Raw genomic sequence first — 23,326 nt, forward strand, 5'->3', positions numbered from 1 at the left:
GATGATGGTGTTCCCATGCACCTGCTGCCCTTGTCCTTCTAGATGGTAGAGGTCGTGGATTTGGGAGGTGCTGCCAAAGAAGCCGTGGCAAGTTGCTGTAGTGCATCTTGTAGATAGTACACTGCAGCCACGGTGCGCCGGTGATGGAGGGAGTGAATATTTATGATGAATGGGGTGCCAATCAAGCGGGCTGCTTTGTCCTGGATGGTCTCAAGCTTCTTGTGTTGTGTTGGAGCTGCATTCATCCAGGCAAGGAGAGAGTATTCCATCACACTCCTGGCTTGTGACTTGTAGATGGTGGAAAGGCTTTGCACGGTCAGGTGACGAGACACTCGTCACAGAATCCCCAGCCTCTGACCTGCTCTTGTAGCCACAGTATTTATATGATCGGTCCAGTTAAGTTTCTGGTTAATGGTGACCCCCAGGATGTTGATCAAGGATTCAGGGGTGGCAATGCCGTTGCATATCAAAGGGCAGGGGTTAGACTCTCGCTTGGAGATAGTCATTGCCTGGCACTTAAGTGGCACGTAACATTTGCGTCACACATCAGCCCAAGCCTGAATTTTGTCCAGGTCTTGCATGCAGGCATGGACAGCTTCATTATCTGAGTTACAACAAATGGAACTGAACACTGCAATCAGCGAGCATCCCCACTTTTGTGATAGCTGTACTGGAACAGATTAGCTAGAGGCACAGCTAGTTCTGGAGCACAAGTCTTCAGCACGACAGCCAGGATGTTGTTGGGGTCCCAAAGCCTTTGATGTATGCAGTGCGCTCAGCCATTTCTTGATATCGCTTGGAATGAATTGACTTGGCTGAAGAGATGGGGACCTCGGGAAGAGGCCAATATGGATCATCCACTCAGCACTTCTGGCTGAAGATGGTTGCAAACGCTTAGCCTCGTCTTTTGCACTCGCATGCTGGGCTCTTCCATCATTGCGGATGGGGATATTCAGAGCCTCCTCTTCCTGTTAGTTGTTTAATTGTCCACCATTCGCAAATGGATGTGGCAGGATTGCTTAGATCCGTTTATAGCATGCATATAGTCCTGTTTTGAGGCTTCCCCAGGATGGCACTTAATTTTAGGTACACCTAGTGCTGCTCCTGGCATGCTCTACTGCACTACTCATTGAACCAGGGTTGGTCCCCTGGCTTGATGGTAATGGTAGAGTGAGGGATATGCTGAGTCATGAGGTTAGATTGTGGTAGAATACAATTCTACTGCTGCTGATGGCTCACAGCACCTCAAGAACACAATATAAGAAATAGGAGCTGGAGTAAACCATTGGCCTTTCAAGCCTGTTCCGCCATTCAACATGACCTTGGCTGATCTTCTACCTCAACTCCACCTTCCCGCACTATCCCCAAATCCCTTAATTCCCTCCAAATTCTTGAACTCTGTCGTGAATATCCTCAACGACTGAGCATCCACAGCTCTCTGGGGTAGAGAATTCCAAAGATTCACAACCCTTTGTGTGAAGAAATTTCTCCTCATTTCAGTCATAAATGGCCAACCCCTTGAGTGTGTGACACGCATTCTAGATTCCCAAGCCAGGGGAACATTTTCTCAGCATTAACCCAGCCAATTCGATCAACTCTCATTCTTCTAAATTCTTAGGGAATATAGGCCTAGTCTGCTCAATCTCATTTGGGTAATCCCCTCACCCCAGAAACCAGTGAACCTTCATTGCACTCCCTCCAAGGCAAGTATATCTTTCCTTCGGTAGGGAGACCAGAACTGTGCACAGTAGACCAGGTGTGACCTCACCTTGTATAATTGTAGTAAAACTTATTTACTCTTGTACTCCAATCCCTTTGTGACAAATGCCAACACCATTTGCTTTCCTATTTGCTTGCTGCACCTGCATGTTAACTTGGATTCATGTACAAGGACACCCAGGTCCCTCTAAATGCAAGCATTTCCCAGTCTCCCACCATTCAAAAAATATTCTACTTTTTTGTTTTTCCTACCAAAGTGGATAACTTCACACTTCCCCATGTTGTATTCTATTTGCCATGTTCTTACCTAGGCAACCTGTCTGTATCTCTCTGCAGCCTCCCTGCATCCTCCTCAGCTTACTTTCCCACCTAACTTTGTATCAGCAAACTTGGATACATTGGACTCCATCCAAGTCATTAATATAGATTGTAAATAGCTGAGGCCAAAGAGCAGATCCTTGCGGTTCCTTTAGAGTTCTAGCCTGCCAACCTGAAAAAGTCCTGTTTATTCCTACTCTGTTTTCTGTCCATTAACTAATCCTCCTTCCATACTAATATATTATCCCCGATCCCTCCAGTCCCAATTGCGTGTAATAACCTCATGTGGCACCTTATCAAATGTTTTTGGAAAATACAAATTACACTACATCCACTGGTTCCCTTATCCATCCTACTCGTTATATCTTCAAAAAATGAAACGATTTGTCAAACATGATTTCCCTTTCATAAAACCATATTGACTCTGCCTAATCATATTACGATTTTTTAAGTGCTCGGTTACCAAGTCCCTAATAGATTCTAGCATTTTGTCTACTACTGATGTCAGGCTAGCTGGCCTATGGTTCAGTTTTTTCTCTTCCTCCTTTCTTAATGGATGCCCAGTTATGAGCTACTAGATCTGTTCTGAATCTATCCCATTGAGCAGTGATAGTGCCACACACCACGATGGAGAGTGTACTCAGTGTGAAGACGGGACTTCGTCTCCACAAGAACTGTGCGGTGTTCAGTGCTATCAATGCTGGCATGGACAGATACATCTGTGCCAGATAGATTGAAGAGGACGAGGTCAAGTAGGTTTTTCCCCTCGTGCTGGTTCTCTCACGACCTGCTGCAGGCCAAGTCTGGCAGTTGTCCTTCAGGACTTGGCCAGCTCAGTGAATAATGATGCTACTGAGCCACTCTTAGTGATGGACACTGAATTCCCCCATTCAGAGTACATTCTGTGCCCTTGCTACCCGCCATGCTTCTTCCAAGTGGTGTTCAATGTGGAGGAGTACTGATTCATCAGCTAAGGGAGGGCAGTAGGTGGTAATCAGCAGGAGCTTTCCTTGATCATGCTGGACCTGAAGCCACGAGACTTCATAGGGTTTGGAGTCAATGTTGAGGACTCTCAGGGCCACTCCCTCCCGATTGTATACCACTGTACCATCACCTCTGGTGGGTCAAGATATACTTAGGGATTGTGATGGAGGAGTCTGGGACATTAGCTGAAAGGCATGATTCCGTGAGTATGACTGTTAGGTTATTGCTTGACGAGTCTGTGGGACAGCTCTCCCAATTTTGGCGCAAGTCCACAAATGTCAGTCAGGAGGACTTTGCAGGATCGACTGGGCTGGGTGTGTCATTGTTGTGTCCATAGCTGGTGCAGAGGTCGATGCCGGGTGGTTCGTCCAATTTTATTCTTATTGTTTTTAGTAACAGTTTGTCACGACTTGCTGGCCCATTTCAGAGGGCAGTTAAGAGTTAACCACACATTCAGTCACATACCAGACCAGGTAAGGACGGCAGATTTCCTTCCATAAAAAAGGACATTAGTGAACCAGATGGGTTTTTACGACAATCCAATAGTTTCATGGTTACCATTACTAAATTGCTTTTTAAAAAAACTATTTGATTTATTTAAAATAAAAATCCCCCAGCTGCCGTGGTGGGATTTGAAATTATTCCAGGCCTCTGGATTACTAATTCAACAACAAAACTATTATGCCACTGTTCCCATTATAGTATTTCTCTTACTCTACCTTTAATTTCACCCAGATACCAAATTATTCCCCAGGTAAGTGGTGCAAGTACGTGAGATAGTGAATTTCTTGCTCCCGACAGCCAACAAGAGCAGTTCAAGCTCCATTAAGTATTGTTCTGTTGAACTTTTGAAGTTTTCAAAAATCGAGGCTTCAGGACCCAATTAAATTTATTTTTTTTTAAATCACGGTCAGAAAAGAAAAAGCGCTTTGGGATGTCTTGCAGTTTGAAAGGTGCTATATAAATGCAAGTTCAGATCAAAATTTTAAAAAGGAGGGAGAGAGAAAACGGGTAATTATAGACTGGTTAGCCTGACATCAGTAGTGGGGAAAATGTTGCAATCATTAAGGATGAAATAGTAGCACATTTGGAAAGCAGTGACAGGATCAGTCCAAGTCAGCATGGATTTATGAAAGGGAAATCATGCTTGACAAATCTTCTAGAATTCTTTGAGGATGTAACTAGCAGAATGGACAAGGGAAAATCAGTGGATGTGGTGTATTTGGACTTTCAAAAGGCTTTTGACAAGGTCCCACATGAGATTGGTGTGCTAAATCAAAGCACATGGTATTGGGGGTAATGTACTGACGTGGATAGAACTGGTTGGCAGTCAGGAAGCAGAGAGTCGGGATAAACGGGTCCTTTTCAGAACGGCAGGCAGTGACTAGTGGAGTCCCGCAGGGCTCAGTGCTGGGACCCCAACTCTTTACAATATACATTAATGATTTAGATGAAGGAATTGAGTGTAATATCTCCAAGTTTGCAGATGACACTAAACTGGGTGGCGGTGTGAGCTGTGAGGAGGACACTCAGAGACTGCAGGGTGACTTGGACAGGTTAGGTGAGTGGGCAAATGCATGCCAGATGCAGTATAATGTCGATAAATGTGAGGCTATCCACTTTGGTGGCAAAAACAGGAAGGCAGATCATCTGAATGGTGACAGATTAGGAAAAGGTGAGGTGCAACGAGACCTGGGTGTCATGGTACATCAGTCATTGAAAGTTGGCATGCAGGTACAACAGACGGTGAAGGCAGCAAATGGTATGTTGGCCTTCATAGCTAGGGGATTTGAGTATAGGAGCAGGGAAATCTTACTGCAGTTGTACAGGGCCTTAGTAGTGAAGCCTCACCTGGAATACTGTGCTCAGTTTTGGTCTCCTAATCTGAGGAAGGAAGTTCTTGCTATTGAGGGAGTGCAGCGAAGGTTCACCAGACTGATTCCAGGGATGGTTGGACTGTCATATGAGGAGAGACTGGATCAACTGGGCCTTCATACACTGGAGTTTAGGAGGAGGGGGGATCTTATAGAAACGTACAAGATTCTGACGGGACTGGACAGGTTAGATGCGGGAAGAATGTTCCCGATGTTGCGGGGAACACCAGAACCAGGGGACATAGTCTTAGGATAAGGGGTATGCCATTTAGGACCGAGATGAGGAGAAACTTCTTCACTCAGTTGTTAACCTGTGGAATTCCCTGCCGCAGAGAGTTGTTGATGCCAGTTCATTGGATATATTCAAGAGGGAGTTAGATATGGCCCTTACGGCTAAGGGGATCAAGGGAAAGCAGGAAAGGGGTACTGAGGGAATGATCAGCCATGATCTTATTGAATGGTGGTGCAGGCTCGAAGGGCCAAAATGGCCTACTCCTGCACCTATTTTCTATGTTTGCAGATGATACTAAATGAGGAAGTACAGCCAACAGGAAGAATGCAAAATACAAGGAGACATTAGAAAATTTGCAGACTGTTAAGTGGCAAATGAACTTTACATAGATAAATATGCGGTGATGCACTTTGGTCGCAAGAACAGAAACATCACCGATACCTGAGAAAAGAAGAAACTGAATGGAGTGCAAGAGCAAAGGGATCTCAGGATACTGTTGAGCAAACAATTAAAAGCAATATCACAGGTCAGTAAAGATGCTAACAAAGCACTGGGATTTTTTTTCAATGGGTGCAGAATTGAAAAGTAGTGAAGTTATATTAAACTTGTATAGGACCCCGGTGAGGCTGCACTTGAGTACCGTGCACAGTTCTGGTCTCCATACTGTAAAAAGGACACAGAAGGACTGGGGAAAGTGCAAAATTGATTTACATGGATGATACCAGATTGGGTAAGGTTGAACAGGTCGGGGCTTTTTTCTTTAGAAAACTTAGAACAACCAATACAGGCCTTTAAAATTATGAATGGGATCTGTATAGATGTGGAGAGAATCCAAAGCTCAGGGCCATAAATACAAGATAGTTACTAATAAATCCAATAGGGAAATGAGGAGAAATTTCTTTACCCAGAGTGGAACTTGCTGCCACGGGAAGTGGTTGAGGCAAATAGCGTAGCTGCTTTCAAAAAGAAAATTGAGTACTTGAGAGAAAAGGGAATAGAAAGGTATGCTGAGATGAGGTAGATGGAATAGGAGACGATTCGTGTGGAGTATAAACACCAGCACAGATCAGTTGGGCTGAATGGCCTTGTTTGTGCTGTATACTCTAATTCTTTCACTCAAGTCATCTCCAAGTTTATTATACAATTTTTTTTTCCCAGTTTGGTTTTTGGGATGTGGGCAACAGACAAGACCTCATTTATTGCCCTTCCGAGGACACCAAGAATCAATAACGTTGGACCTTGTGGAGTCACATAAGCCTGACTGGGCAAGGATGGCAGGTTCCTTTCCCTAAAGACCATTAATGACCCAGTTGGGTTTTTAATGATAATTCAGCAGCTGACTAATTCAGATTTTAAAACATTTCAATTTCACTACATGCCATGACAGGTTTGAACACTTGACCTCAAGCCGACAGACCCGAGGCCAATTGTTACACAACTACTATTGCTGTAATGGAGATCTGCTAACAACTAGGGTCCAAGTCTGGGCCATTTCTGGTCTTTCTTTATTAAATGAGTCAAATAGTGTATTTGAGCAGAGTTAGGGGACATGGTTGAACAGGCAACCTGATAATCTAACTCATTTGATCCATCTCCTTCCAACAAAATATGCCACAATAGTAGGCTGTAGGGTGACTTGGACAGGTTAGGTGAGTGCGCAAATGCATGGCAGATGCAGTATAATGTAGATAAATGTGAGGCTATCCACTTGTAGCAAAAACAGGAAGGCAGATCATCTGAATGGTGACAGATTAGGAAAAGGAGAGGTGCAACGAGACCTGGGTGTCATGGTACATCAGTCATTGAAAGTTGGCGTGCAGGTACAGCAGGCAGTGAAGGCAAATGGCAGGTTGGCCTTCATAGCGAGAGGTTTTGAGTATAGGAGCAGGGAGGTCTTACTGCAGTTGCACAGGCCTTGGTGAGACCACACCTTGAATATTGTGTACAGTTTTGGTCTCCCAATCGGAGGAAGGACATTATTGCTATTGAGGGAGTGCAGTGAAGGTTCACCAGACTGATTCCTGGAATGGCAGGACTGACATATGGAGAAAGACTGGATCGACTAGGCTTATATTCACTGGAATTTAGGAGATCTCAGAAACATAAAATTCTGACGGGATTGACAGGTTAGATGCAGGAATAATGTTGCCAAAGTCCAGAACCAGGGGTCACAGTTGAAGGATAAGGAGTAAGCCATTTAGGACCGAGATGAGGAGAAAGGTCTTTACTCAGAATTGTGAACCTGTGGAATTCTCTACTACAGAAAGTTGTTGAGGCCAGTTCGTTGGATATATTCAAAAGAGAGTTAGATGTGGCCCTTATGGCTAAAGGGATCAAGGGGTATTGAGAGAAGGCAGGAATGGGGTACTGAAGTTGCATGATCAGCCATGATCATATTGAATAGTGGTGCAGGCTCGAAGGGCCGAATGGCCTACTTCTGCACCTATTTTCTATGTTTCTATAGAAACCAGAGTGAAAACACATGACTTAATTTTAGATCACTTCAGAGCAACAAAGCATTTGTCAACTTGAGAACCTCAAATAATGATTAAGCACGTAGATTATTTGGAAGTGACAGGTATCTCATGCAGTATCCAAATGACCATGGCCACAGCATAAGCAGAACAGACTTTTTTTTATAGCTCAAGAGTTCAACAAGATACATTCTGCCTATATATGTATGCATTCCCAAACATTACTTACATGCAAAACTAATCGGATTTATTAGATTCGGTGTCATTTTGTACTAGAGAAACAAATTCACTTAAGGCATGGTTCTGTTGATGCACCTTGTGACAAGTTTAGATGGTCATGACATAAGCTTTCACTACTGAGTGCCCTTAAGAGTCTCAAGCAGCAATCTTCCACACACTAATTTTATGCTTCACTGAATTCCTAGTAAGAACGCAAATCATCAACTGATCATGTCATGGTTTTAAATACACACTACCATCTTTCCAGAGAAAATACATGGAAAGCACAATTTCAGCTTCATGATTTCTTAAGATAAATGAAATTCAATGACAATTTGAGGCATAAACTGGAGATGCAGCCTCAAACACCATAGAGGGTGGATCTTTCACCTTAGCATGGAGCTCACCAACGACAAACAGAATAATCTTACGAATTAAGAAACTTAATTGTCTGGCCAGGCAATTTGCAGGACAACCCAGTAAAGCAGACAGGATCCCTGCTTCTCTTTGAGCCCCTCAAACCAAACTGAACGAAGAGCAGTCGGAGAGACGGGAGTCCAGGGCAGCGTCGGAGAGGCTGATAAAAGGCCCAGCAGTTCGTGAGGCCAGCTGCAGAAGGTAAAGAAATGAAAAGATGACATCACAGCCAAGGAGGTAAGTGATTGGTGAGTAGATTTTTCTTTTTCTTTCCTTTATCAGTAGGTAACCTTCATTATTGTTGTTGCCATATTAAGTTAAGTTAAGGGTTAAGTCATGGCAGGAGAGCTCGGACATGTGTTATGATCCTCCTGTGCTATGTGGGAAGTCAGCGACACTGCTAGTGTCTCTGACGACTACATGTGCGGGAAGTGTATCCACCTACAGCACCCGACAGACCTCATTGCGGCACTCGCGCTGCAGGTGGATTTACTCTGGAGCATCCGTGATGCTGAGGATGTCGTGAATAGCACTTTGAGAGTTAGCCATACCGCAGGTAAAGGGTACACAGCCAAATAGGGGATGGTGACCAACAGGAAGAGCAATGGAAGGAAGGTAGTGCAGGGGTCCCCTGCGGTCATCCCCCTGCAAAACAGATACACCGCTTTGGATACTGTTGAGGGGGATGACTCATCAGGGGAGAGCAGCAGCAGCCAAGTTCATGGCACTATGGGTGGCTCTGCTGCACTGGAGGACAGGAAAAAGAGTGGGAGAGCTATAGTGATAGGGGATTCTATTTAAGGGGAATAGATAAGACGTTTCTGCGGCCACAATCGAGATTCCAGGATGGTATGTTGCCTCCCTGGTGCAAGGGTCAAGGATGTCGCAGAGCGAGTGTAGGACATTCTGAAAAGGGAGGGAGAACAGCCAGTTGTCGTGGTGCATATAGGTAAAAAAACAGGATGAGGTTCTCCAAGCTGAATTTAGGGAGCTAGAAGTTAAATTAAAAAAAGGACCTTAAATGTAGTAATCTCAGGATTGCTACTAGTGCCACGTGCTAGTCAGAGTAGGAATCGCAGGATAGCTCAAATGAATACGTGGCTTGAGTGGTGGTGCAGAGGGGAGGGATTCAAATTCCTGAGAAATTGGAATTGGTTCTGGGGGAGGTGGGACCAGTACAACCTGGACAGTCTGCACCTGGGCAGGACCGGAACCAATGTCCTAGGGGGAATGTTTGCTAGTGCTATTGGGGAGGGGTTCAACTAATATGGCAGGGGAATGGGAACCTATGCAGGGAGACAGAGGTAAGTAAAATAGGGGCAGAAGCAAATGATAGAAAGTAGAAGTAGTAAAAGTGGAGGACAGATAAATCCAAGGCAAAAATCAAAGGGCCACATTGCAACAAAATTCTAAAAGGGCAAAGTGTGTTAAAAAGACAAGCCTGAAGGCTCTGTACCTCAATGCGAGGAGTATTCGTAATAAGATGGACGAATTAACTGCACAGGCAGCAATTAATGAATATGATACAATTGGCATCACAGAGACATGGCTCCAGGGTGACCAAGGCTGGGAACTCAACATCCAGGAAGGATAGACAGAAAGGAAAAAGGAGGTGGGGTGGTGTTGCTGGTTAAAGAGGAAATTAACACAATAGTAAGGAGGGACATTAGCCTAGATGATGTGGAATCTGTATGGGTAGAGCTGCGGAATACCAAAGGGCAGAAAACGCTCGTGGGAGTTGTGTACAGACCAAACAGTAGTAGAGGTTGGGGACAGCATCAAACAAGAAATTAGAGATGCATGCAATAAAGGTACAGCAGTTATCATGGGCAACTTTAATCTTATATATAGAGTGGGCTCACCAAACTAGTAACAATACGATGGAGGAGGATTTCCTAGAGTATACTAGGGATGGTTTTCTAGACCAATATGTCGAGAAACCAACTAGAGGGCTGGCCATCCTAGACTGGGTGATGTGTAATGAGAAAGGACTAATTAGCAATCTTGTTGTGCGAGGCCCCTTGGGGAAGACTGACCATAATATGGTAGAATTCTGTATTAAGATGGAGTGTGACAGTTAATTCAGAGACTAGGGTCCTGAACTTAAGGAAAGGTAACTGATAGTATGAGATGTGAATTGGCTAGAATAGACTGGCGAATGATACTTAACGGGTTGACGGTGGATAGGCAATGGCAAACATTTAAAGATCACATGGATGAACTTCAACAATTGTACATCCCTGTCTGGAGTAAAAATTAAAACGGGGAAAGTGGCTCAACTGTGGCTAACAAGGACAATTAAGGATAGTGTTAAACCCAAGGAAGAGGCATATAAATTGGCCAGAAAAAGCAGCAAACCTGAGAACTGGGAGAAATTTAGAATTCAGCAGAGGGGGAAAATAGTGTACGAGAGGAAGCTTGCCGGAACCATAAAAATTGACTGCAAAAGCTTCTATAGATATGTGAAGAGAAAGAGATTAGTGAAGACAAATGTAGGTCCCTTGCAGTCAGATTCGGGTGAATTTATAATGGGGAACAAAGAAATGGCAGACCAGTTCAACAAATACTTTGGTTCTGTCTTCACGAAGGAAGACACAAATAACATTCCGGAAGTACGAGGGGACCGAGGGTCTAGTGAGAAGGAGGAACTGAAAGATATCCTTATTAGGCAGGAAATTGTGTTAGGGAAATTGATGGGATTGAAGGCCAATAAATCCCTGGGGCCTGATAGTCTGCATCCCAGAGTACTTAAGAAAGTGGCCCTAGAAATAGTGGATGCATTGGTGATCATTTTCCAACAGTCTTGACTCTGGATCAGTTCCTATGGACTGGAGGGTAGCTAATGTACCACCACTTTTTTTAAAAAGGAGGGAGAGAAAACAGGTAATTATAGACTGGTTAGCCTGACATCAGTCATGGGGAAAATGTTGGAATCAATTATTAAAGATGAAATAACAGCGCATTTGGAAAGCAGTGACAGGATCAGTCCAAGTCAACATGGATTTATGAAAGGGAAAACATGCTCGACAAATCTTTTAGAATTTTTTGCGGATGTAACTGGTAGAGTAGACAAGGGAGAACCAGTGGATGTGGTGTATTTGGACTTTCAAAAGGCTTTTGACAAGGTCCCACACAAGAGATTGGTGTGCAAAATTAAGGCACATGGTATTGGGGGTAATGTATTGATGTGGATAGAGAACTGGTTGGCAGACAGGAAGCAGAGAGTCAGGATAAACAGGTCCTTTTCAGAATGGCAGGGAGTGACTAGTGGGGTGCCGCAGGGCTCAGCGCTGGGATCCCAGCTATTTATAATATACATTAATGATTTAGATGAAGGAATGAGTGTAATATCTCCAAGTTTGCAATGACATTAAACTGGGTGGCAGTGAGAGCTGTGAGTAGGACACTCAGGCTGCAGGGTGACTTGGACAGGTTAGGTGAGTGGGCAAATGTAGTATAATGTGGATAAATGTGAGGTTATCCACTTGGGGGAAAAAACACAAAGGCAGATCACCTGAATGGCAGATTAGGAAAAGGGGAGGTGCAACAAGACCTGTGTGTCATGGTACATCAGTCATTGAAAGTGGGCATGCAGGTACAGCAGGCGGTGAAGGCGGCAAATGGTATGTTGGCCTTCATAGCTAGGGGGTTTGAGTATATGAGCAGGGAGGTCTTACTGCAGTTGTACAGGGCCTTGGTGAGGCCTCACCTGGAATATTGCGTACAGTTTTGGTCTCCTAATCTGAGGAAGGACATTCTTGCTATTGAGTGAGTGCAGCGAAGGTTCACCAGACTGCTTCCCAGGATGGCTGGACTGACATGAGACTAGATCGACTGGGCCTTTATTCATTGGAGTTAGATGAATGAGAGGGGATCTCATAGAAACACAAAATTCTGACAAGACTGGATAGGTTAGATGCAGGAAGAATGTTCCCGATGTTGGGGAGGTCCAGAACCAGAGGACAGTCTAAGGATAAGGGGTAAGCCATTTAAGACTGAGATGAGAGAAACTTCTTCACTGAGTTGTTAACCTGTGGAATTCCCTGCCGCAGAGTGTTATTGATGCCAGTTCAGATCAAGGAGTATGGAGAGAAAGCAGGAAAGGGGTACGGAGGTGAATGATCAGCCATGATCTTCTTGAATGATGGTGCAGGCTTGAATGGCCTACTCCTGCACCTATTTTCTATGTTTCTATATTGCCGTCAGTATATGCGCATAGCCATGTATCAGTGTCTCACAAGCAAAAGTATAACATGCAAAATGACTCCATAAAAATCTCAAATTTCAGGGTGATAAATGAACGCAGATAACTATAGGTTCAGATAGATCAGATCAAAGATTTAAAAGAATAAGTTTCAAATTTCCAGGTTATGGGCCCAAATTTGCCCAGGAGTTGCTCCATTGTTTTGGGAGCAACTTGATTTTTCTGGAGTATCTTAAAAATCCTCATTCTGCACATTTAATTTGCGCCAGTGAGAGTGAGTTAGTTAGGATTTTTTTTTTAAGTTTCGTTTTTTTTTTCCAAAAGGGGGTGTTACCAGCTACCTATGCCTGTTTTGGCCATTTAAGCCAGTTTGGACAGCTAATAGTTGCTCCAAACTAACTCAGGCCAGTGTATGTGGCCACAAAGAAAACCCTTGGCGAGTTAAGAAATCAGTGCAGGTAGCTGGGGGGAGTAGGGCGGAGCGGAGAGGACGTTGCAAAGCATTAAACACTTTCACAACAACGTTCAAGCATAAAAAACAATAAATAAATAAGACTTAAGTCCTACCTTCGTAACTCGGCCCGGGAGGTCAGCGGGCGGCCGGTGCAAGAGGCCACTCTATTGGGGATAGGTACGGGTGGGTGGGACGCCCGGGCGGGAGCGCGCGCGCAGGGAACTGGCAACACAGAACAAGGAGGCTGCAGAGTCAACTCCGAGGGACTGGTGGACTTTTCTCTCTATCAGAACTCTCCTCACTAAACAAAGCACAAACATCAATAAATAAAAAATAAAACTCAAGTCAGCGGGCCGGCCAGCCGGTGCGGATGGCCACTCGGCCGGGGATAGGTGCGGGATTCTATGGCATGCAGTAGCCCGGCGCGTGTCGTGAGGCCACTCGGCCTGGGATAAGGGCGGGACATTGGGTCCCACGCTGCAGAGGAGCTACTGCGCATGCGCGAAACCTCCAACATGCATGCATTGAGCTGCCAGCACTCGAGAGCAGGGCCCTAGCTCCGCCCCCTAATTGAATTGCCACGCCGCGCCAAGCACAAGGACAGACGACAGAGCAGGGAGAATACAGGGATATCTTTTTGACGCCTTTTTGAGCGTAGGAAGTCGGCGCACCTCACCTCACGAGTGTGCCGAAAAACCAGAGGGCCAAATTTGGGCCCAATATGACTAACCAAGCTTATTTTCCAGATACATACCACAATTTCTCACTCAACCTCCAGTTAGTTAATGCAAGAGTAAAATAAAAAAAGGAACCAGAGTGCTACAAGAAAGATATGAATTTGCACAAGGAAAGCTTACTGTTTTGGAGAATAGTGGCAGAAGGTTGCAGGTATGTTATATTAATTTGGAAACCAATATTTGAAGATGTGAGTTGAGCAATTTTAGAAATCACATACAAGTGATATGCAGAATGAAACCTCTAGTCATCTGCAGACTCGGCCCCCTCTAATAAAGAACTGAAGCTCATCTTGCTGAGAGGCAACGATAATTAAGAATTGCACAAAAGCCTCAGGGGAAGATTCATTAAATGCAGAAGTCAGACCAGAATTAATGTGCTTCACTGACAGCCTTTACTGTACACATTGGATTCCACCTGTGTGGAAAATAATTTCCCCTATTTTTAGAAATGGTAATAGGACCATCCCATCTAATTAGCTTAATAAGCATTGCTGTAAAACCATCCAAATTAGATGGAAAAAGGTTTTGGAGAGAACAAAAGTATTGGACAAACTTCAGTCATTCTTGCTCTATTTTAGATGTATGTAAAATGCAAAGGAAGTAAATAAATGATCTATGTCACCAGCCAGAATGCTTTCTACATCTGAAATCTTGCGAAATTCGATGATTGCCCTGAAATAGTTTCCCTCATCTAAACACCCGAGGAATCCCCCATCCAGCCACAAAAAGTTGAACAATCTTTTCCCCTTCTGACACTTCCCCACACAGTTGGATCCCCAATTATGAACTGATGTTGGCTAGCTGGGCCAGGATCATTGGACTAAAGTTAGTTGTTATAGCATACTTGCTGCGAAGGGCCTTATTTCTGGACTTTTGGAATGAGGTGCTCTGGCACCAAAGAATGAGCCATGAATTTGGCTGCTGAATGAGCCATTCCAGCTGCTGTCCATCACATGGTATTTAATCTTTTCTTAATTGCAGTATCTGCTTCGAGGCACCCCTGGTGATCCCCAAAACCTTCCAGAGACTACTCAATCTGATCAAAAAGAAATATGCACTCAGGAGCATTTGTAGCACCTAGTTTCAAAGCTCCGCCAATAAACTCAGCATCTGCAACCAAAGAAAATTCCATTCAAGAATGCCTTGGGCATTAATCATTTATTGATTCTGCTGCAGACTTGCTAGCTTTAATGAGGAACTCAGAATATTCATTAATTTCCAAACTTTTTTTTTAAAACATTGAAATCTGCCTAGTCTATTTGGTTAAAGCACTTTTGTCCTTAAATAATTTCAATCTCTTGAGGTTGAGGTCTTAGCATGTATTCTTATATGGTAAGCTATCATGTAATCCATCAAAGTGTGTAAATACTCAAAGCTCAGCAGTTGGTATACATTTCTCTCTCTCTCTCTCACTTGAAGGAGGAGGAAGGAAGGAGGAGGAAAAGAATGGAAGTAGCGGAGAAGGGGCCAATAGTCAAAGAGAATGGCCTTTAGGAAAACGTTAGGCTCCCTTAGTTGAAACTTCCAGGAATGTCGCACTCTGGAGTTCAATGCAAATGGAGATGTGATGGGGAAATCTCTTTTGTGGGCAATCTTCCTCTGAACCCGAACACTCAAACGTGTCCCTCAATAATAAAAAGGTTCCTCTGGCACCACATTAAAAGGGGCCACAGTTATTAAGTAAATGGCAGAAAAGTGGATGGCAGGAAGAAACAATGCCTTCTGAAAGGTTTCTAATGCGTTATGAAAGTTTTTAAATAAGAGCTAAATTCCCGAGACACTACTGAGCAACTTAAAAATTCAGGAAAAAGTGTCTAAACAAAAATCATCCAGCATCCTCAATGGACAAGCAGAGTTCCAAAGTATTTAGAGGATGAGGCGATTGAAATTACCGCCCAAGGAACATAATTCTCTGGCAACTCTGGATGACAAAGGAAATAAAAAAGTTAAAATAAAACACAAAAAAAAAAGAGGGCTTGACAAAAGTCAGGCGCATGATTCAGTTACTAACCAGGAAGATTATGGAAAGTACAGGAGAGAATTGAAAAAGTTGATATGCGAGGCAGAGAGATTACGAGAAAAGATTAGCAGCCAACATTAAATTGAACCCTAAAATATTTTAAACAAAGTGTAAGTGTAAGCGGTTAGCTAGGGAAAAGTTAGGCCTATTAAGGACCCAAAGAGAAATCTTCATGTAGAGGAATAGGACATGGCTAAAAGTATTAAATGAGTACTTTGCATCTCTCTTCAAAAGGAAGCTGATGTGAAGGTTATACTAAAAAGGGAGGGTAGTAATAGATTAGCATTACTGAAAGTTACCTGGTCCAGATGGAATAAATCCTTGGTTGCTGAAAGAAGCAAAGATAGGAATAGCAGTGCATTGGTCACAATCTTTCAATCCTCATTGGATACAGGAGTAGTACCGGAGGACTGGAGGGTTGCGATTATACCATTATTTAAGAAAGGAGTGGGATAAACCAGGAAACTACAGGCCAGTCAGCTGAACATCAGTAATAGAGAAGTTATTGGAAAGCATTATCAGGGACAAAATAAACTTTCATTTGGAAAGACATGGGTTAATCAAGGAGAGTCAGCATGGATTTGTTAAAGGTAAATCATGTCTGATGAACTTGATTGAATTTCTTGACTAGGTAACAGAAGGTTGATCATGGTGGTGCAGTATATGGATTTTCAGAAGGCATTCGACGAAGTGCCACACAGGAGGCTTATTAAGATGGAAGTCCATAGCAATAAGGGGAAAGTGATGTATGGATACAGAATTGGTTCAGTGACAGGAAGCAGAGGGTGGTGGTGTATGTTTTTCAGTCTGGGAGGTTTGCAGTACTGTTCCCCAAGTGTCAGTTTTGGGTTCAGTACCTTTTAATTTTTATAAAATAACCTAGACTTTGGTGTAGGGAGCAACATTATAGTTGTCGCCTTCAGGATGACAGACAGGCAGAATGGGCTGCCAAATGGGCAGAAGCATGGCAGATGGAGTTCAATGCAGAGAAGTGTGAAACGATGCACTTTGGGAGGACTAATATGGATACAGTATACTATAAATAGCATGATTTTGAAAAGTGTAGATGAGCAGAACGACCTTAATGTTCATATACACAAATCCTTAAAAGTTGGCAGGGCAACTTGATAAGGTTGTTAAAAACATATATGGGTTACTTAGGTTTATAAATGGAGGAATAGAATATTAAAAGCAAAGAGATCATGCTGGAACTTTATAAATCACTGGTTAGGCCTCAGTTGGAGTACTGTGGACAGTTCTGGCCACCACACTTCAGGAACAATGTAAAGGCCTTAGAAAGGGTACAGAGAAGGTTATACCAGGGATGAGGGATTTCATTTAGGAGGAGGTTGGACAAGTTAGGACTGTTCTCCCTCGAACAAAAGTGGTTAAGAAGTAACCCAAGAGGTTTTAAAGATGTTGAGAGGTTGACAGGAGAGAAAAACACTATTTCCTCTGGTGAGTGGGTCAATAACCAGAGGTCATAGATTTAAAATCATTGATAAAAGATCAAGGGGAGAAAGAAAGACTTGCATTTATTATCGCCTTTCACGACCACCAGACAGCTTAAAGCACTTTACAGCCAATTAAGTACTTTTGGACTCTAGTCACTGTTGTAACATGGGAGGAGGAGGAGGAGATACGAGTTGTTAGGATCTGGAAAGCTATCTAAAAAGGCGGTGGAAGCTGATCCTATAAATCATTTTAAAAGGGAGTTGGAAGGTACTTGAGGATGAGGAACTTACAGGGTTAGACACAAAAGGCAGGAGTGTGGAACTAAGCATAACAGCTCTTTCAAAGAGCCAGCACAGGCACAACAGGCCAAATGGCCTCCTTCTGTGCTTAAAGTTTCTATGATTCTATGAACTTAAATAGGTGGAAACTTTAAGAGGTTCCCCAGTGCTCATTGGGTGCCAAGATAGGCATGGCAGGAGACTATGAATTGTCACCATGAGGAACTGACAATAGCCATAGATGCCCAGAATTTCTTATGGATTGATCAACAGATCAAAAAGCAACTCTTGTAAAGCTTGGACAAGCGCTACTGGAAATCACAAGTTCATAGAACTCAGCAATGGCTCACACCAAGCTTATTCTTTGCATACTAATGGAGTAGCATTCTAGTAGACTAATCTCAATTACTACTTCTGAACACTGCAAATGTTCTCACTTGCAGCAATGAAATGCTTTCAGAAAATACAGCAACACAAAAGTAACTGATTTCAACTCACAATTTAGCATCTTTGACACTTTGAATTTGCATTTCTATCTCCAAAGATTTCTTTTCAATCTGCCTCAAGAATTTGCACACCTATTCACCCATCCAAAAGCTACTACATTTTTCAATAATTGTTTCCATGACTTGCATCAACAAAAGAATTCCAATTTATTATAAATAAGCCAATCTTCTTGCACTCCATGGCTCTCCTATATGGTTGGAGGCATTATCTTTTGGATAAGAACTAACAGTCAGCCTGTTCAGGTGGGTGTAAAAGGTCCCACATCATGACCTCAACCACACAGATAAGAACATAAGAAATAGGAGCAGGAGGCGGCCATACGGCCCCTTGCACCTGCTCCGCCATTTAATACGATCATGGCTGATCCGATCATGGACTCAGGTTCACTTCTCTGCCCGCTCCCCATAATCCCTTATTCCCTTATCATTTAAGAAACTGAATACATTTAAAGACAGAAATAGACAATGCCACAGATTTACAAGCCTCGGAGAATAAATTTCTCCTCATCTCAGTTTTAAATGGGCGGCCTTATTCTAAGATTATGTCCTCTTGTTCTGGTCTCCCCTTTCGGTGGAAACATCCTCTCTGCATCCACCTTGTCAAGCCCCCTCATAATCTTATACGTTTCGATAAGATCACCTCTCATTCTTCTGAATTCCAATGAGTAGAGGCCCAACCTACTCAACCTTTCCTCATAAGTCAACCCCCTCATCTCTGGAATCAACCGAGTGAACCTTCACTGAACTGCCTCCAAAGCAAGTATATCCTTTCGTAAATATGGAAACCAAAACTGCATGCAGTATTCCAGGTGTGGCCTCACCAATACCCTGTACAACTGTAGCAAGACTTCCCTGCTTTTATACTCCATCCCCTTTGCAATAAAGACCAAGATTCCATTGGCCTTCCTGATCACTTGCTGTACCTGCATACTAACCTTTTGTGTTTCATGCACAAGTACCCCCAGGTCCCACTGTACTGCAGCACTTTGCAATCCTCGGGACAGAGTCTGTTTTGGGGCTTTTCCTGATTTCAGACAAAATCAAGTCTGAAATCCGGAATCCTCGACTGAATCCTTGCCGGATTTTGCCTCAAAAATGTCTGGTTTTCGGACAATAATTCCGGATTCCGGAGAACTCCATCAGCTATGTGCAAAATATCCATTTTGGAGGACAATTTCTGTTTTTGGGGTTCCGGATTAGGGACTTTGCACCTGTACCACCCTTGGAACCTGTGGCATAGGCCATCCCAAAGAGTCAGCATGGAATCGGAGACAAACTAAGTGCGCTGCTAGTCACAGATCAGCATTTGTTCCCCACACCTAACAAGAAGATTCAAAAATCTACCAATGAATGCCCACCAAGACCATCAGATAAAACCCTTGAGCTCCAATGTAAAACAACCAGGCAGAATGTGTCACGAAGGAGCTAAAAATGCACATCCTCAATGATTACTGAATTTTACAGCACAAACAGGTTGTTCGGCCCAACCGGTGTTTATGCTCCACACAAGCTTCATCCCATTAACATATTTTTCCATTCCTTTCTCATGTACTTATCCAGCTACCCCTTAAATGCATCTATACTATTCACCTCAACCACATTCTAACCACTTCCAAAGAAAGAATAATGATGAAACGTAATAGTAAGACAAACTCAATGCACCGACATACTGCTCTACTATTGTGTGTGTGTGGGGGGGGGGGGGGGGCCGCGGGGGAAGGAAGGAGAGAGAGAGAGAGAGAGAGAGAGAGAGAGAGAGAGAGAGATAATATCCAGAACCTTCAGTATCTGCACCAAGCCTAAAGAGGAACAGACCAATCTCCTTCATCCTAGAGGGGATCGTTCCTAAACCTGAAAAAGAGCACTCCCCCCCATGTCTATGAAACATTGCCCTCGAGCTTTTATACACAAATCCAAATCTTCCACACTAAAGAGACAATGTTCTGGACCTAGGGCTTACTGTTCCTCCACGACAGTGCCTTGATTTTCACTGATCTAGTCCCCCAGATCCTAGATATGCAAGACCTTCAGTATCAAACTTGCCTTCCGTAACCAAGGGATTGCGTACACAGTGACCATAGACACCCTTGAAACATCCATAAATTCCTCCAAGGCAGGATGGGTGGGGACCATATAGAACATACAAACGGAAGAAAGCCAACAAAGAGACTGCTTATTTAAAGAGAGTTCGATTGGAGAGCTAGGATGAGTTTGTCTATAGAAGATGCATTCTAATTTTAAAACCAAACACGTTCTCATGTGAATGGAGATGGCTGTTGTGGATACCAAGCTGTGTGTATGACACACATGATATGGGCATCTACTTGATAAACAAACAATCCCCAAGCTAGGAGGACCAACTAGCAACACTACACACGAGGAAAATATAAGACGACAGATTTCGTGAGGCAGTCACCTAGAAACAATGCAGCAAACAGCAGCAGGATTGATAACCCTAGGGCAGGTTAAAATAAGTTTGCAGAAGCAGAGTGAATGTATGGCACTAGAGCCATCCAAAAGATTTTCAGCACAGGAATAGTAGCCAAAAGCATGTGTGCGTGTGCATTCAACAAGGTAGATGCAGAGAGGATGTTTCCACTCGTGGGATAATCTCGAACTAGGGCATAATTTAAGAATAAGGGGTCGCCCATTTAGAACTGAGATGAGGAATTTCTTCTGAGGGTCGTAAATCTGTGGAAATCTCTGCCCCAGAGCGCTGTGGAGGCTGGGTCATTGAATATATTTAAGGTGGAGGTAGCCCGATTTTTGAACGATAAGGATGCGAAGGGTTATGGGGAGCGGGCCGGGAAGTAGAGCTGAGCCCAAGATCAAATCAGCCATGATCTTATTAAATGGCAGAGCAGGCACGAAGGGCCAAATGGCTTACTCCTGCTCCTATTTATGTTCTTATGTAACATTGGCAATCCTGAATATTACCTCCCAGCCATGTGCACATTAGTATAAATATTGTTTATAGATTTTATTAGCAGTACTATACTAAAAATGGCATGTGTACTCCCCACATCAAACCAGAAAACAATGCTGGCGGGCTCTTACGATCTTCCAACTTTGCTATAAACTTTAAACCAAACAGTGATTAATGGAAGTTAGATTGTGACCTCAGATTTTATGCTGGAGGGGAAGGAGTGGCCAAGTGGAGGAAAGAGAGGCAGGCAGCGAAAAAGGAAAGCATTAAGTAATACAGCATTTCTATAATAATAATCCATCATTCACCAAGTTGTACATGTAAAAGTTCAACCTTCAATGAAATAGCCAACACAGAAGTTCCAGTTATAGGGGACTCCATAGTAAGAAGGATTAATACAAGACTGGGAGTCCTGAATGATGAGTTGCTTCACAAATGCCAGCGTTTAGGACTTGACCAAATAGAACCCAGAAGTTGTGGTTTATGTGAGAACCAAGGACATAGGTGTAAGAATGGAGGATCAATAAAGGGCATGTCAGGAACTTGGGAAAGAATTGGAGAAAAGGATTTACAGGATAGTAATCTCAAATACACTGTACCTACTGTAGATAGACACGTTAGTGGTAAGTGCTTAGCTTAACATGGCACAGGAGGGAGGGGTTCAAATTCTTAGCATTGGGACAACTTATGGTGAAGGGAGAAAGGTTAGTACCTCCTGGATAACCTTCAACTAAACTGAGGCAGCACATTAATCTTTAGACAGGTGGAAGGAATTAAATGAGAAATGGAGAAAGGGGCAATAGTGTGGACCAATTATAATAAAGGAGTAGCTACAGCAAGGAAAACAATAAACCAAGGTGTATTTATGAGGGTATCAGAAGCATAATAAATGAAATGGATGGATTAGAAGAGATGACAAATAGGGAGTCAATAGATATCAAGAGATACTGAAATCTGGCTAGAGGAAGAGGAAGAGCAGGAAACAAACTGCAGGTCATGTGTTTCAGGAAGGAACAAGAGGTGGGGGGAAAGAGAAAGGAGGTGAGTGGCACTGTTCACCTGGCAAGGTTTACATATTGCTGAGAGGAAGCAACTGGAATTGGGGTTGACCTAGAAGACAATAAGGGGAAAATATGAGGGGTAGGAATGTACAGGCCATCACAAAAGAAATAGAAAATGGACTGGTTGCTGTTAGAGGTCACTAAGTTATAATCATGGAGAATTTTAATGTCTGACAGATGGGGACGGATTTGACGACAATATTTATGCATAAGGTAGTTCACTGAAGTATTTCAAAAATCTTTTCTTAAAACAGATGAGAAAACCTACAAGGAAGGCGGCAAAACAGGCGGTTAAGAAAGCAAATGGCATGTTGGCCTTCATAGCGAGGGGATTTGAGTATAGGAGCAGGGAGGTGTTACTACAGTTGTACAAGGCCTTGGTGAGGCCACACCTGGAGTATTGTGTACAGTTTTGGTCTCCTAACTTGAGGAAGGACATTCTTGCTATTGAGGGAGTGCAGCGAAGGTTCACCAGACTGATTCCCGGGATGGCGGGACTGACATATCAAGAAAGACTGGATCAACTGGGCTTGTATTCACTGGAGTTCAGAAGAATGAGGGGGGATCTCATAGAAACGTTTAAAATTCTGACGGGTTTAGACAGGTTATATGCAGGAAGAATGTTCCCAATGTTGGGGAAGTCCAGAACCAGGAGTCACAGTCTAAGGATAAGGGGTAAGCCATTTAGGACCGAGATGAGGAGAAACTTCTTCACCTAGAGAGTGGTGAACCTGTGGAATTCTCTACCACAGAAAGTTGTTGAGACCAATTCACTAAATATATTCAAAAAGGAGTTAGATGTAGTCCTTACTACTAAGGGGATCAAGGGGTATGGGCAAGAAAGCAGGAATGGGGTACTGAAGTTGCATGTTCAGCCATGAACTCATTGAATGGCGGTGCAGGCTCGAAGGGCCGAATGGCCGCCTCCTGCAGCTATTTTCTATGTATTTATGTATCTATGATTTCCTCCCAACGAGGGAGTAATAAACCATGTTGAAGGGAACATTTGGTTTTAGTAATCACAACTATCAAATCTAGCACAGAATAGATAATTAAAATCGATTAAGAGCAGACTTTGAAGAAGTGATGAAATGCATGAAAGGAATAAAATGGGAAGAATTAATGAAAGGGAAGAATGGGAGCATTTTTAAATATTTTACACGTCAAGGCAGTTTATCCAAGCAACTAGTGGAGGACTAAACAAGAGCAAAACTGAAATGGATGAAACTGAAGAGCATAAAATATTTAAAAAACCAAAGCATTCTTTAAGTACATTAGGAGCAAGAGTGGTTTGGACCGTTAACTGTGGTGGCAGGAGGTGGTAGAATTACTAAATTATTTTGTGACTATCATTGAAAATGGAGAAAGAGGCGCCCGAGTACACACATTGCAAACCCTTAATATCACAAGGGAAGGCATATTAAAAATATTAAAAGCTTAGGGTAAAC

At 43.2% G+C, this 23,326-nt stretch overlaps 1 protein-coding gene and 1 long non-coding RNA gene across 6 annotated transcripts in view; one reads left to right on the forward strand and one right to left on the reverse strand.

Annotated features, from left to right (window-relative positions):
• Positions 1-5,647, forward strand: part of LOC139273417 (uncharacterized) — a 54,824-nt gene extending 49,177 nt beyond the window's left edge. Inside the window, exon 3 of the long non-coding RNA XR_011595100.1 lies at positions 5,416-5,647. This is a non-coding gene — a long non-coding RNA (uncharacterized lncRNA). The remainder of the gene's footprint in view (positions 1-5,415) is intronic.
• LOC139273396 (ras-related protein Ral-A) overlaps positions 1-23,326 on the reverse strand; it is a 75,078-nt gene that overhangs the window by 17,450 nt on the left and 34,302 nt on the right. Inside the window, exon 2 of one of the 5 annotated variants that reach the window (XM_070890284.1) lies at positions 8,211-8,429. The exons of 3 other annotated variants lie outside the window; for them this stretch is intronic. The gene's annotated coding sequence lies outside the window, so the exon portion shown is untranslated. Of the gene's footprint in view, positions 1-8,210; positions 8,430-13,008; positions 13,030-23,326 lie in introns of those variants that run through there. One more of the 5 variants, XM_070890301.1, reaches the window with a different exon arrangement.

Source organism: Pristiophorus japonicus, chromosome 1, assembly GCF_044704955.1.
Source record: "Pristiophorus japonicus isolate sPriJap1 chromosome 1, sPriJap1.hap1, whole genome shotgun sequence".
Classification (NCBI taxonomy): Eukaryota; Metazoa; Chordata; class Chondrichthyes; family Pristiophoridae; genus Pristiophorus; species Pristiophorus japonicus.